The sequence below is a fragment of the Sus scrofa genome, chromosome 2 (assembly GCF_054392235.1).
Source record: "Sus scrofa isolate SSC_HxYL_T2T_F1_AM1 chromosome 2, Sscrofa_HxYL_maternal_Yorkshire_Landrace_v2.0, whole genome shotgun sequence".
Taxonomy (NCBI): domain Eukaryota; kingdom Metazoa; phylum Chordata; class Mammalia; order Artiodactyla; family Suidae; genus Sus; species Sus scrofa.
Window position 1 is genome coordinate 27,293,746 of NC_139384.1, and position 15,303 is coordinate 27,309,048.

Genomic DNA, 15,303 nt, shown 5'->3' on the forward strand with positions numbered 1-15,303 from the left:
CTTTTGTGTTTCTATACAGATTTAAGATTTTTGTTATGGTTCTGTGAAAAATGCAGTTGGTAATCTGATAGGGATTGCACTGAATCTGTAGCTTGCCTTGGATAGCATTGTCATTTTGATGATACTGATTCTTCCAATCCAAGAACATGGTATATCTTTCCATTTGTTCATGCCATCTTCAACTTCTTTCAAAAGCATCTTATAATTTTCAGCATATGGGTCTTTTTCCTCCTTAGATAAGTTTATTTCTAGGTATTTTATTTTATTTTTTTGATGCAATGGTAAAAGGGATTGTTTCCTCAATTTTTCTTTCTGACCTTTTATTGTTAGTGTGTAGTAATGCAAGAGATTTAATTTTGTATCTTGCAACTTTACCAAATTAACTTATAAACTCTAGTAGTTTTCTGGTAGCTTCTTTAGGGTTTTCTATGAATAGTATCCTGTCATCTGCAAACAGTGACAATTTTACTTCTTTCGCAATTTGGATTCCTTTTATTTCTTTTGTTCTATCTGATTGCCATTCCTAGGACTTCAAAAACTATCTTAAATACAAGTAGTGAGGGTGGATATCCTTTTCTAGTTCCTGATCTTAGCAGTAATGCCTTCAGCTTTTCACCATTGACAATGTGAGCTGTGAATTTGTCATATATGGTCTTAATTATGTTGAGGTAGATTCTTTATATGCCCACTTTCTGGAGAATTTTTTGTCATAAATGGATGTTGAATTTTGTCAAAAGCTCTTTCTACATTTATTGAGATGATCGTATGGTTTGTATTCTTTGATTTGTTAATGTGGTATATTATACTGATTTGTTTGCAGATATTGAAAAATCCTTGCATGCCTGGGATAAATCCCACTTAAACATAGTGTATGATCTTTTTAATCTATTGTTGGCTTAAGGGTGCATTTTGTTGAGATTTTTGTGTGTTATGTTCATCAGTGATGTTGGCCTATAATATTATTTCTTTGGTGGCATCTTTGTCTGGTTTGGGTATCGGTGTGATGGTGGCCTCATAGAACAAATTCAAAAGTATTCCTTCCTCTGCAATTTTTTGGAGTAGTTTTAGAAGGATAGGTGTTAACTCTTCTCTAAATGTTTGTGTTGTGAAGCCATCTGTCCCAGACTTTTGTTTCTTGGGAGTTTTAAAATCATAGATTCCCCTTCAGTACCTGTAATTGGTCTCTCTATATTTTTTATTTCTTTTTCATTCAGTCTTGGAAGATTGTACCTTTCTAAAAATATGTCCATTTCTTCTAGGTTCTATTTTATTGGCATATAGTTGCTTATTGTAGTCTCTTATGGTCCTTTGTATTTCTATAGTATTGATTGTAATTTTTTTCATGTCTAATTTTATTGATTTTGGCCCTCTCCTTTTATTCTTGATGAGTCTGTCTAAAGCTTTATCAATTTTGTTTATGTTTTCAAAGAACTGGGTTTAGTTTTGTTGATTTTTTGTATTGCTTTCTTAGTATCTATTTCATTTATTTCTGCCCTGATACCTATGATTTTTTTCCTTCTACTAACTTCTTTGGGTTTTGTGTGTTTTTTCTCTAGTTGCTTTAGGTGTAAGTTTAGACAGTTTATTTGAGATTTTTGTTTCCTAAGCTTATATTGCTATAAACTTCCTTCTTAAAATTGCTTTTGGAGTTCCTATCATGGCACAGTGGAAACTAATCAAACTAAGAACTATTAGGTTGCTGGTTTGATCCCTGGCCTCACTTAGTGGGTTAAGGATCCAGCATTGCAATGAGCTGTGGTCTAGGCCACAGACACAGCACTTATCTGGCCTTGATGTGGCTGTGGTGTAGGCCAGCAGCTGTACCTCCAATTGGACCCCTAGCCTGGGGAACCTCCATATGCCATGGGTATGGCCCTAAAAAGTCAAAAATAAATAAATAAACAAGCAAACAAAAATCTGCTTTTACTGTGTCCAATAGATTTTGGATTGTCATGTTTTCCTTTTCCTTTGTATCCAGGAATTTTTAAGTTTCTTCTTTCATTTCTTCAGTTTCCCACTGATCATTTAGTAGCATATTATTTAGCTCCCACATATTTTTTAGTTTTTTTCCTTATATTTTATTTCTAATTTCATACTGTTGTGGTTGGAAAAGATGCTTAGTATAATTCCAATTTTCTTAAATTTACCAGATTTGCTTTGTGGCGCAGCATATGATCTATCCCAGAGAATGTCCCATGTGCTATCAGCATGTGGCTCTGGGCCAGGCTTCTATGAAGTCCATGGCTTTTTCCACAGTGCACATGAGACCTTGTGTGCGCCCTCCAAGAGTGGAGTCTCTGTTTTCCACATTCCTGTGGAGCTCCTGCAATCAAGCCCCACTGGCCTTCAAAGGGATCCTCCCACTGCCAGACCCCTAGTCTGGGGAGCTTGACATGGAGCTCTGAACTCTTATTCTTATAGGAGAACTTCTATAATATAATTATTCTCAATTTGTGGGTCATGACCTGGGGGTATATGATTATATTATATTGTGAGTGCACACCTCACAAATCTTGTTGGGTTTCTTTTTTCAGTCTTTGGATGTATAGAATACCTTTTTTTGGTAGGCTTGTCTTTTTCATCAATGGTTATTCAGCAGTTACTTGTGATTTTAGTGTTCATGTAAGAGGAGGTAAGCTCAATGTCCTTCTACTCCACTATCTTATCTATGCTCCTATTGATATCTCCATGTTCTTCATGTAAGCAAGTGCCCATAGGTGCAAACTGAGGCATCATGGAAGCTGGATCCTAAACTCCTCCCAGTACTGACACATGGGCTGAGCTTTGTGGCCAATGGAAAGCAGCTTATGACAAAAGATGATTAGGCAAGGCTCTGGGAAGGGCTACAAGCTTCCTTGCCCTCTCTGAGCTGCCAAGCTCTCACCAACCTGGAAACGTTCTCAACCAATACAATCCAACCATATCTCTTCTTTCAATAGCGAGCTGTCTCCCTGTCACTGAACCAGGTTTGTCTTGCCTTGATGCATGCAAACCAAAACACCCAGTTGATCTGTCAGAGATACATGTATTCAGATGTCATAATGACTATCCCATAGATGGCTTTAGCCCTGACCACACTGCCAGAATTCTAATGTCAAAGGTCCATTGGCCAATTTGCTTCCCAAATTCTTCCAGGCTGTTCCCAGGGAAAAGGTTCTCCTGGGATGAATTTCCCATACATGGCAGCTGGCTCTGACTGATTGTGATTTTGGATCCTAGCAGAGATGGATCTGGGGTTGAACGGTTCCTCCCCAGAATACACTGGGGCCACCCCTACCTTTCAGGCTCCTGGAGGCTCTAAATTTGTGGCCCCAACTTGCAGAGAGCACTTCCACATTTGTGGCCTCAGCACAGCCTTTGGACCAGACCCTAATGCTCTGCTCCTGGCCAGGCACCTGGAACTGGAGGGGACATGGGCCTCAAGAGAACTATGTTTTGCTGGTGTGCTGGCAGGACCCAGATGCCCTATGGTGACAAATCTGAGACCAAGAGCATCAACCATATTTCTGTATGGAAATGTATACCTATACAAATCTCCCCTTTCTGCATCAAACTCATCCTTCCTAGAAGGCAGTCTTGACTACATTAGGATAACAGTCTTTCACATTGAAAAGTATGCTGTCAGGAATGCAAGAAAATAATAACAACCACTTGGCTAGGCCTGTGGTATTTTTCTTACAGTTTTCCTTTTGGATTCCACATACTTAATATCTTAAGTGCAAATATTCCTTGCTAGCTTCTTACAAGAGAAAACCACAGTTACACACTTTTGAGCCCTTACTATATATTAGACTCAATAAGTGAGGTGCTGTTACTATCTCCATTTTCCAGATGAGAAAACTGAGTCTCAGAGAGGTTAAGTCACTTGCCTGAGGACAGGTTCCTCTTAAATTGCCAATCAGGATTCAGAACAAATTCTGTATGAAAAGATGCTCCTTATTCCTACTCAATGGGAAAGGGGGATACAGTTTAACACATTTCTCTGATTTTCATGAGAGGGAACTGTTCCTAAACACCACTAAACCCTTAGAAACTTATTTCTCTGTATAAGTGTAGAGTGAATTACCTGACTGATGGTGATAGTCATTGGTCTGTGTTTCTCTAATGAGTGAATCTGATCTATTAAATTGTTGAGTATGAAGGACTTGGTCTCTTTATCCCCCCTTCCGCATGTGGACATGTGGGAGGCAGTGACTTCCCTAAGTTCAACTTTGCTTCACGTGGGCAAATATGGGAATTCGTAGTAGGTCTCAGCAAACTAACTTTGGCTCAAACTAAGACAAATCCTCCAACCTAACCACCACTGAAAATCGGAAAATAATGTACAGGAGTTCCCACTGTGGCTCAGTAGTTGGGAATCCAACTAGTATCCATGAGGATACAGGTTCTATCCCTGGCCTTGCTCAGTGGATTAAAGGATCCAGCATTGCTGTGATATAGGTCATAGACATGGTTCAGATCTGGTGTTGCTGAGGCTGTGGTGTAGGCTGGCAGCTGCAGCTCCAATATGACCTCTAGCCTGGGAACCTCCATATGCCACAGGTGTGGCCACAAAAAGCAAAAAAAAAAAAAAAAAAAAAAAGAAGAAGAACATACAGGTGGCCAAAAAGCACATGAAAAGATGCTCAACATCACTAATTATTAGAGAAACACAAATTAAAAGTACAATGAGGTATCACCTCACATTGGTCAGAATGACCAGCACCAAAAACTCTACAAACAGTAAATGCTGGAGCAGATGTGTAGAAAAGGGTACCCTCCTACACTGCTGATGGGAATGTAAATTAGCATAACCACTATAGAAATAAGTATGGAGGTTCCTTAAAAAATTAAAAATAGAACGACCATATGATCCAGCAATCCCACTTGTGGGCATATATCCAGAGAAAACCATAATTCCAAAACATACATGTACACCTCCATATTCATAGCAGCACTATTACAATAGCCAAGACATGGAAGCAACCTAAATTTCCTTCGATAGAGGAATGGATAAAGAAGATGTGGTACAGGGAGTTCCCATTGTGGTGCAGTGGAAATGAATCCAACTAGGATCCATGAGGCTTCAGGTTTGATCCCTGGACTCACTCAGTGGGTCAGGTATCTAGTGTTGCCATGAGCTGTAACTTGGATCCCAAGTTGCTGTGGCTGTGGTGTAGGCCAGCAGCTGTAGCTCCAATTTGACCCCTAGCCTAGGAACTTCCATAGGCTAAAAAAGGCAAAAAAAAAAAAAAAAAAAAAAAAAAAGAAGAAGAAGAAGAAGATGTGGTACATATATGAGAAATAATGCCATTCACAACAACATTGATGGACCTAGAGATTATCATACTAAAGGAAGTAAGTCAGAAAAAGACAAATATCATTTATATGCGGAATCTATAAAAATATACAAATGAACTTTACACAACAGAAACAGATTTACAGATTTCAAAAATAAACTTATGGTTAACAAAGGAGAAATACGAAGGGAGGGATACCTTAGGCGTTTGAGATTAAAATATACATACTACTATATAGAAAACAGATAACCAACAAGGGCCTACTGTATAGCACAGGGAACTCTACTCACTATTTCGTAAAAACCTATATGGAAAAAGAATCTGGAAAATAACAGATATATGTATATGTATAACTGAATCATTTTTGCTGTATACCCAAAAATAACACAACATTATAAATCAACTATATTCCAATAAATTTTTTTAAAAAAGAGAAAAAGAAAAAAAAAATTAAAAATTACTTGGTTTTCCATTATCCTGACTCCTTTGTCTTTGTTTTCTATTGGTTCAGAAATCAGCCCAGGAGATACATGCTATTTTGTATTCTACTGCTGTATAACAAATCACTTCAGTATTTGGTGGCTTAAAATAAAAACAATCATGTCTCTGGCTCACAAATTGACAATTTTGGCAGAGTTTGGCATGGTGGGCACATCATGATCCTAAAAAGCATCAGTAGCCCAATGGATCTGGGGGATACGTTTCCAATAGGGCTCACTTACATAGCTGTAAAGTTGGTGCGGGTGTCAGCTGGGAGTTCATCTGGGGCTGTTGGCCAGAGGCCACTCCTTGGGGCCAGTTTGGCTTCCTCATGGCATGATGGCTGAATTTCAAAAGCAAGTGCTCCAAGAGGCCCAGATGGAAAAGCTGCACAAGTTCTTATCAACCAGCCTGAGAAGACCCAGAATATTCTTTATCATTCTATAATCAAGCAAATCATTAAGGCGAACTCTGATTCAAGAGAAGAACTGCTATCTTTAAATAGAAGGAGAAGTAAAAACATTTGTGCTTATTGTTGATCCATCATAGATGCCATTAATTAAACTGCCTCTAAAGTCCAATGTCCTGAAAGGTAAAATTACATAGAGAGTAAAATATGAAACATATAAGAAAACAGAAATCATACACCAGCATGCTAATTTTTCTGAAAAGTCTGAGAAGAGACTAAAAATATAAAAGTCTATTTCTAAATCCCAATAGTCTTCAGCTTTATGTACCCTGAGTAATTCATAAAAGAATTCAGCAACTAAGAAGAATGAATTGCTCCAAGGTCTCATCAGACGTCAATATAAAACTGATTTTCTATCATTAAACTATTTATTGCCCGATTTCCAAAGTCTAATTCGTTCCTGAGCAGAACTATAACCAGAATGACTTAAAAATTGTTTCTCTTCAGCTTAGTATTTTTCCATTCATTTCCTGTCCTTTCCAAAATCCATTAGGTAAAAGAAAAAAAACGACACCCTACACTTGAAGATGCCATTTCAATTACTTAAATTGAAGAGGCTGAACCAGGTAGTCAAAAGATTCTCGGAACTCCTGCTTTCTTACATCTTCAGCTAACTCCACAATTATTATCAAAAAAATTTACCAGACCTTAAACAAAATCATAAAGAACTGGTCATGCTTTCACAGTATGGGATGGATGGATGCTCTGAGTTACTACTACTATTTGTCTATTTTGTTATTAAAAACATTCACTACCACTCATCATAAAATTAGAAATGCATGTGTGTGGCATATAAAGCTTATAAGCAACTGGAGATCTACTGGGTATTCTTTTAAAAGATTTGTGAGAGATTCAAAATGAGGTCATTATCTCAAAGGTTTCCTTTGATGTGGGAAAGAAAAAAAAAAAAACTGTGAGTGCTTATTTTTATAACTTTGTAAAGTGCAGGAACACCAAACTTGGCCATGTGAAGTTATGTAGAACAGAGTAAGATTCTGTTCAATGATGACAACTCTTTAATAGATGAAAGGAAATATTTTTCCAAGGGGAAAGCACAAGATCTGTCTGGGAGCTCTAAAGTCATCTGAAAGATATATCACAGGTCCTTTACTACCCAAAAATATTATAACTCAAAGGTCATAGACCTTTTCTTACTTTTATTATGGATATATTTTTTTAAATGAAAGAACTTTAATATTTATCAACTGCCAATTATACCAAGAACCAAGAGAAAGGAAAAAAAAAAAAAAAAACAACACTGTGATATTTTACTGTTGATTTTATTTAAAAAGCAGAATTAGCAATATATAGAATAATAAAGAGATCTAATAAATAGCTCATTCCAGTCCTCCTCACTTCAAGAAATTATAATATAAGGAATACAGCTATAAATACAGAAAGAATAATATTTACTTGGTCGCAGAATTACCCAGCTCCCTATTTGCAGGAAATATGGGAAACAGAGAAATACTAATGTATAACTAGCACACTGCAATAAGGGTGTTTATTAGCAAAATCCTGACTGTGATAGATGAGTCATGCTCTGAAACATATAAAACGTGAGAAAAAGAAATGGATGGAAGAGGAAGTTTTAGATTAAGAAATTTAAAAGACATACTAAATAAAAAATAAAATGGGCAATATTAGGGTTTAGAAATGAAAATTGGGTTAGTTAAACTTTAGAGAAATGAAGGGTAAAAACTACTTTAACGTTTAGGATAATGGATTTTCAGGGTATTTTGTAAGGCTAAAAGGTCTGATTGACACAGGGCACATGGAGGGACTTTTAGGGTGACTGACAAAGCACCCATGATCAATGTGGATGGTGATTTCAAATGTGTTTGCTTTATAGTATGTTTGTGTGGTTTTTAAAATCTTTGTTTCATTTTACCAAAAAAAAAAAAAAGTCTACAAAAAGAGTAGTGGAAGAATTATATATTTGCTTTTTTAAACTACACCTGCAAGTAGCTCATAAATTTTCTAAACATTAGTAATGAAACAATACATATAACTGAATGATAACAAAAACACCTGTACCACAAATTCTAAGAAGGAAACAATGTAGCTAACTTAAAGGAAAATAGATATCTTTGAATAATCATATTAGAAAAGAGGAGAGTTAAACATTCCTAAGTTAAATCTTCATATCAAAAGTTAAAAAAAGAAATATCTGAAGGATGGAGAAAATGTCATAGAATGAGGAATTCGTATAGAAAAATATTATACAGTATATAAGAAAGCAAACTGAGAAGAGAAATCCAGATATAAAGAGAAAATAAAATTAAGCAATAGTGAAATTTAACAGGGGACCTAATTACACATGCAGCAGATATTAAGAGATAATAATATTATAAATTCCTTTATGTAAAAACTTTGAAAGCATATACAAAATGGCAAATTCCTAGAAAACAATATAACATAAAAATTGAGTCAAGAAGAAATAAAATATTTCAATAGTCCTATAAAAATGAAAGAAACATAGTTAATAATTTAAAAAAATCTTTCCATAAAAATAACACCAGGGCTAGAGATTTTCAAAAGGCAGGTCTATAAAACATTCAAAGAGTTTTACACAAACTTCCAGAAAAGAAAAACATAAGTAACAATGCCTGAATTATTTAACAATGCCTCATTTTTCCAATCTGTAAAATGGGGTTAATAATATCTACCTCACAAGGTGATTTTAAAGACTTTAATGAGATAACACAAGTAAATTGCTACAACTCTAATGTACATAAAGTGCTCAATAAATAATTACTGAAAGTGGTGTTATTAATATTATTGAATCTATATTCATCTCTTTGTTGGTACAGTATAATCCAGATACCATGGGTTCTAGGGTTAAAAACACATCTTTTTGGAACATATCTACAGGAAAGAAAAAAGTCACTGTATTGGAGTGCAGGTATGTAAACCATAGGGAGATAGGAAGGCAGGAAGATGAGATAATTTGTAGAATGAAGGAGAATCCAGTTAATAAAAAGTGAGTATTGTCAGGGAAGAGATAACTTTAACCAGGTGAAAGGAGTTCAATTGAAAACTTTCTCTGAGAGGATTATATAAAACGATAAACAGCAAAGTAGGCCAACTTGATGAATCTGTCCTCTAGCAAAGAGGAGAAGAAAATAAGCAGGGAGAAGACGAAGGAAGGAAAGAAGGGAGGGAGGGAGGAGGCTGAACTTATCAGAGACTAAATTCAGTGAAAGGTATGGCAAATTAAGGATGGCTTCAAAATCTTTGACTTTCCCTTGAAAGTGGACTGGACTGCATAAGTACCTCGTTGACTATGGTGGACATGATGTCCTGCCAGTTCTAGGACGGGTTTTGTTTTTTTTTTTTCCTTTTTGGCTTCACCCCCAGCATGCAGAAGTTCCCAGGCCAGGGATCAAACCTGTGCGATGGCAGTGATCCAAGCCACAGCAGGGACAATGCCAGATCCTTAACCCAATGCACCCACAGAGAACTCCTCTAGGACTATTTTTTGAAAGAACTGGCTGCTTCCCCTATTCTCTTCTTGGAGTCTGAGATGCCCCCTATGTGAGAGAAGACGCCATCCTGGATGTGCAGCCCAGTCAGTCTGCAGAAGATTCCAGCCCCAGGGGTCCTCTGACTGTCATCCCATGAAAGGTGATGAGCAAGAACTGCCAGCTTAGTCTACCTAAGCCACAGAACCATGAGGTACACCCCGTGGTTTCAAATTACCATTGAAACCACTACGGTTTAGGGTAGTTTGTGACATAGCAGTAGATTAGCAGAAAGGTGCCTCTTGTGGGGAGAGAGAGGAAAACACAAATGAAGAAGCAGGCTAGTGCTGCCAAAGTGGATCAAGGCTGTCTGGAGCCTTTAATTCTTAGAGCTCCCTTCTAACTGCAGGAGTCTAGTCAGATATTTTGAGAAGATATTCTTTGTTGCCCAAGGCAGAGAAAGGACCCAACTAACGAACTGTACACAAGAGACTGTGAACACCAATGGTGAGTCACATTTTCTGGCCTCATTTGGTGAGGCCAAAACGGTTTGGAGATTTTTTTTTATCCCCCCTGATATTTCCCACGAAAAGTCTGGTGTGCTCCTGCAAATACACTCATTAAAGTCTCAGGATTCAATTTACGTAATTGAGGCAGTCCAGCTAATTTTAGGAAAATTACAACTTCGTGAAAAATAACTGCTATACAGTAATTGTGGCAAAGATGTTCTGCTTTGTGTCAGACACAATGAAATCAGTAGCTTTAAAAATTAAGAACAAGTGCCTCTAAGCTCTCAATGTCATTTTAAAAGTGAGAGAGAGCTGTTAAGAAACAGCTTTGCATGTTAATCACAGAGCTTGGGAACATTCTGTGTTAAGATATATGATTTTCAACCTTGTTAAAAGAAATATTGAAAGAAGGAAATTGATTTTTTTTTCCCAGAAAATTTGCCTGTCACACTTCAAGATAAGTTACTGTTATGTGTGTCCATTAAATAAGTTTATTATATGAAAAGTCACACTCTAGGAAAAAAAGTTCAGTCAGCATTGACTTCAGCGAGGACTTATACAATCTCCTAATTCAGGGAATCAGGGTTAAGTGAGTTGATTCTCGTTAATGTGCAATTGAACTAGTTATGCAACGAAAAGCATATGGAATAGTAACGAGTTATAATTGCATCTGGGAAACTGTATTGGTCACCTCTGAGAGGGATTCTTGGAAATATTATATTCACAGAAAGAGTAAATAATTGTGTGCTGCTATTGTAAGGGCCAAATGTTTGGTAAATTAGCATGTAATCGTTGGTTGAAGAAGTCAGTGAGAGAATGAGATAATTTTTTAAAGTAAAGGAAAACACTTATCCTAAAGGCTTTCAAACTTTTCCTAAGACACCCTGTGTTCCACTGAGAGACCTGGGGAGAGAGGCAGAGGAAAGGAAGTGGGTGGGTTCTACGCCCTAAGTAGTTCCACATCAATCCATCACATTGAACATTTGCACAGCCATGTTTCAACCACGGCTCTGCTTGTATGTATTTTCTATAGAGATGATCATAAGATTGCATTTGAGAAACCAGCTCAGAGCCTAAATGAAGTGTCTTAGATGAGTTCCCTCAGAAGCTGACATAGAAGTGATTTTTAAAAAGCACCAAGAAAGCAGTGGCAAAGTTAACAGAGGTGAAGAACTGCTCTCTCAGGAAAGTATATTTGGAAGAATTTAGCCTGAACTGGTAAGTTTCCATATGCAAAACCATGGGTGTAAAGGAAACCCTTGAGTCACATTTTCAGACCATCTCCCCCTTAAAAATTGCAAGTATACTGATTTGGAGGGGGTGGAATTCTTATGAAGTTTCAGGAGTTGATTCAGGAGCACTAAGCTCATAAAGTAACTATTTGGTTAATTCACTCTGAATTGGGTTTTACTAGCTAAAGCCAAACATAATCCCAAATGATATATAATATCTTTTTGCTTGACAATGAATTTTAGTTCAATTATGTGCTTATTTAGAGCCATAATTAGAGAAGCCAAATTTCAATAGAAACTGAAAAGGTTTTAAAAAATACATCTATACATTTCTAACTTCTTTGAGCCTCTTTCTCATCTTTAAAACAGTGATAATAGTACCTATCTTATGAAATCCTTGCAAGATGAGTTAAGGTAATTCATGCAAGATATTTAGCACAATGCTTAGATGTATGTCTTCAATGTGATAACTTTTATTATCATTATTGTTATTCAAAATCACCATTATTACAAAAGAATAGAGGAACTGGAGAAAATTGAGTGTTAAATGATGATATAATTTACCCACCTATAAGCATCCCTCAATGGTAGAGAACTAATACTTTTCTTGATAAAAAATAGTTCATAAAATACTCTTACAGAAATTAATACATTTAGTTTTTGTTTAATTAGATTAGATTCACATTTTCCTTATTCTTTGACATTTTACTTAACCCATACTGCCACTACCTCTTATACCTAAAAGGGATACCTAAGAAGGTGAAAAGTCTAAATCAGCAGTCCTCATCAAAGAATAACAGAAAGACTATCTCATCCAGAGATGCTACGCCTGAACCAAATTTCAAGAAGTCCACAGAATGTGAAATTATTGGAAATATTTTGTGTGAAAGTTAATTTAGCTGGGAAAAGTGGGTCATTACTGGAAGATCTGTGGCTCAAAGTTGAGCACTTTTAACCCCTACTGTATTGATTGTACCGTTTAAGAAACAGGACAAAAGAACTGGAGTCACTTACTCAAGGTCACACACTTAGCTCGTGATAGAATTGTGAGCAGAAGTGAAGATGATCTTGTTCCTGGTCCTTGATGACCTGGGCAGAGATTCTGATGACACTAGACAGAGGATGCTCAAGGAAAACATGGCAGATCCCAACAGAGATGGACCTGTCGAAGTTGATAGTCAGTGTGGCGGTTTGTCCACGTACAAGAGTGGTCCACCCCAGACCAAATTTCAGTTCCACCATTTTGTCAACTAAACTTGGACCTATTACTCAACTTATATGAGCCTATATCATCTCACCTTTTATAACCTCATAATACAGTTATAAATATTGCCAAAAGAAGGAGTTTCCTTGTGGCACGATGGGTTAAGGATCCAGTGTTGTCACTGCAGGGGCTCGGGTTGCTGCTGCGAATTTTCATATACTGTGGGTGTGGCCAAAAATAATAATAATAAAAAATTATAACTGCTTCTAGTCAGGATTTGGTGATGATTAAATGAAATAATTTGTATAAAGCAACCAGAACAATGCTTGGTAAATAATAAATAGAAGTTATTATGGTTGTTTTACCCTGTATTCCTTTTCTATAAAGTATCCTTTGCCCCAGCCAACTCCTTTCCTCCAAATTCCTTCAATTCTTTCTTTCTACTAACAGCTAATTTGGGGATATAATTCATTGAACATTTGCACAGCCATGTTTAAAAGACCTTTTAATTCATAAGCAATGCCTACTTGTTACGGAACCATGTACCCAGCGGCCGGTAAAAAGAAGCAGAATATCCCTGGCCAAAAGCCTTTTCCTGAAATCCGCTTAAAAACAGGAAGCCTCTAAACCAGGCTGATGAAGTCCATGCCACAGCAGATGTGACTCACATACCTGAATCCTCCTCAGCCTAAATAATTCATTACTGCAGTAAAACTGCAATTCCCTCTGTCAATGCTAATACCATAGCTATTTGCTCATTGCAAAATATTACCATCTCAAAAAAATAGCAGACAATTTGTCCTCCATATGCTTGACATCCCTGCCCGGTTTGTCTACAAACTGAGATCTCTGTGGGTTTCATAATTCCAACCTTATTTATTTATTTATTTAAACTTTTTTAGGGCTCCACCCATGGCATATGGAAGTTCCCAGGCTGGGGGTCGAATCAGAGGTGCAGCACCCAGCCTTCACCACATCCAAGCACATCTGCGACCTATGCCACAGCTCATGGACATACTGGATCCTTAACCCACTGAGTTGGGTCCAGAATCAAACCCATGTCCTCATGGATATTGACTAGTCGGGTTTGTTATTGCTGAGCCACATGAAAACCCCCCAACTATATTTATTTTAATCTTGCTTGCAAATCAACTTGATGTCTTTTATAATTCAAACATAACTGCTGATACTGGGACAAAAATTAAGATTCCTTTCTTACCCTCTCCTTGGTTGCATCATGTATCTGCTACACAGGTATCCTTTACTCTGCAATTCAGTGAACAATATACAAAAGCCACATGAATTATATGACAGTTCCTAAAAAATGAGTCAGTAGCAGATTATCAGCTCCGTTTTACAAAAATTTTTATTATGCATGCAGTGTGTTTTTACTAATCCTTCTCAATTCACGAGGCACAAGTTAGTGCAACCTAGTAGCATGGTTTTCGGCATTTATACATAGCTTACCTCTTGCGGATGCTTTTTGAATCTAACTAGAGTCTGGAGATAAGGGCAGAGGGAGGAGATGGGGGTTGTTAAGAACTCTTTCTAGATAAAGTGTGAACAGGACTTAAGTGCTATAGTTGGATACAAATCCTCATGTTTACCCCTCAAGCATTAAACTGTTTGATTTCCTGTCTATTCAAGGCTGATGAGCGTTAGGAGACTTATTCACGGATAATCCAATTGCCAGCTTCAAATGCCTAGGTTATCTAAACTAGTATTGCACTAGGGCTGTTGCCCTCATTGGAAAAAAAAAAAAAAAGAGCATTAATCCTCCTCCTTAGGGGAAAAAGTCAAAAAGTACTGGGAAGAAGAAGAGGCAGAAATGGCATTATTCTTGGTGTTTTCTCCCTTTAAAAGAGAGACTGTGCATCGTACTGCTTAATGGCCTCCAAAATGACTATCTGCTGATCACTTTTTTATGCATCTGATATATTGGCTATTTTAACTAACAGGCACATTCACATAATGATCCATCAGACAACTAGTAGACATGTGAACTAATTTTCTCATTAAAGTACAATGACAAGAAAAGGAAAACATGGTCTCTTGGGGCAAACACAAGTGCTCTGTGTTCTAACAGTCTCTTAAATGGACATAGTAAGCGACACTCACAGCCTTCAACCCTGAGTCACTGCAAGATTCTGCTACTTTTTTCTTTTCTTTTTTTTTTTTTTTGCCATACCTACAGCATATGGAAGTTCCTGGAGACTGAATCTGAGCTGCAGCTGAGACCTACACCCCAGCTATGGCAACACCAGATCCTTAACCCTCTGCATCAGGCTTGGGATCAAACCCACACACCAGCAGTGACCCGAGCCACTACAGAGACAGTGCCAGATCCTTAACCGCCTATGCCATAGTGGGAACTTCTCTTCTACTTCTTAAAGTTTAAAAGGTGACCAGTACTTAAGATTAAAAAGAAAATAAAGTATCTCTGTGGGTACTTCCTTGACCTTTCTGCACCTGACCTCCACCTAGTGCATCTCTTATGGTAGAAGAGGTATTCTTAATTCCCAGGGTGCCAACACATCTCAAACCCATCCACAGTGGGTGCTCATCAACCACAGCTTCTTCTCCGCTCATTTCTACTTCTCTGTCTACACAAGGATTCATGTGTTCCATATCCCTCAACTGAAACCCTTTACCCTCCTCCCTCTTCT

At 37.3% G+C, this 15,303-nt stretch overlaps 1 protein-coding gene across 1 annotated transcript in view; it reads right to left on the reverse strand.

Annotated features, from left to right (window-relative positions):
- The window catches only part of LOC110259278 (uncharacterized), a 312,263-nt gene that overhangs the window by 2,937 nt on the left and 294,023 nt on the right, over positions 1-15,303 (reverse strand). Inside the window, exon 5 of the transcript XR_014837071.1 lies at positions 6,002-6,170. The gene's annotated coding sequence lies outside the window, so the exon portion shown is untranslated. The remainder of the gene's footprint in view (positions 1-6,001; positions 6,171-15,303) is intronic.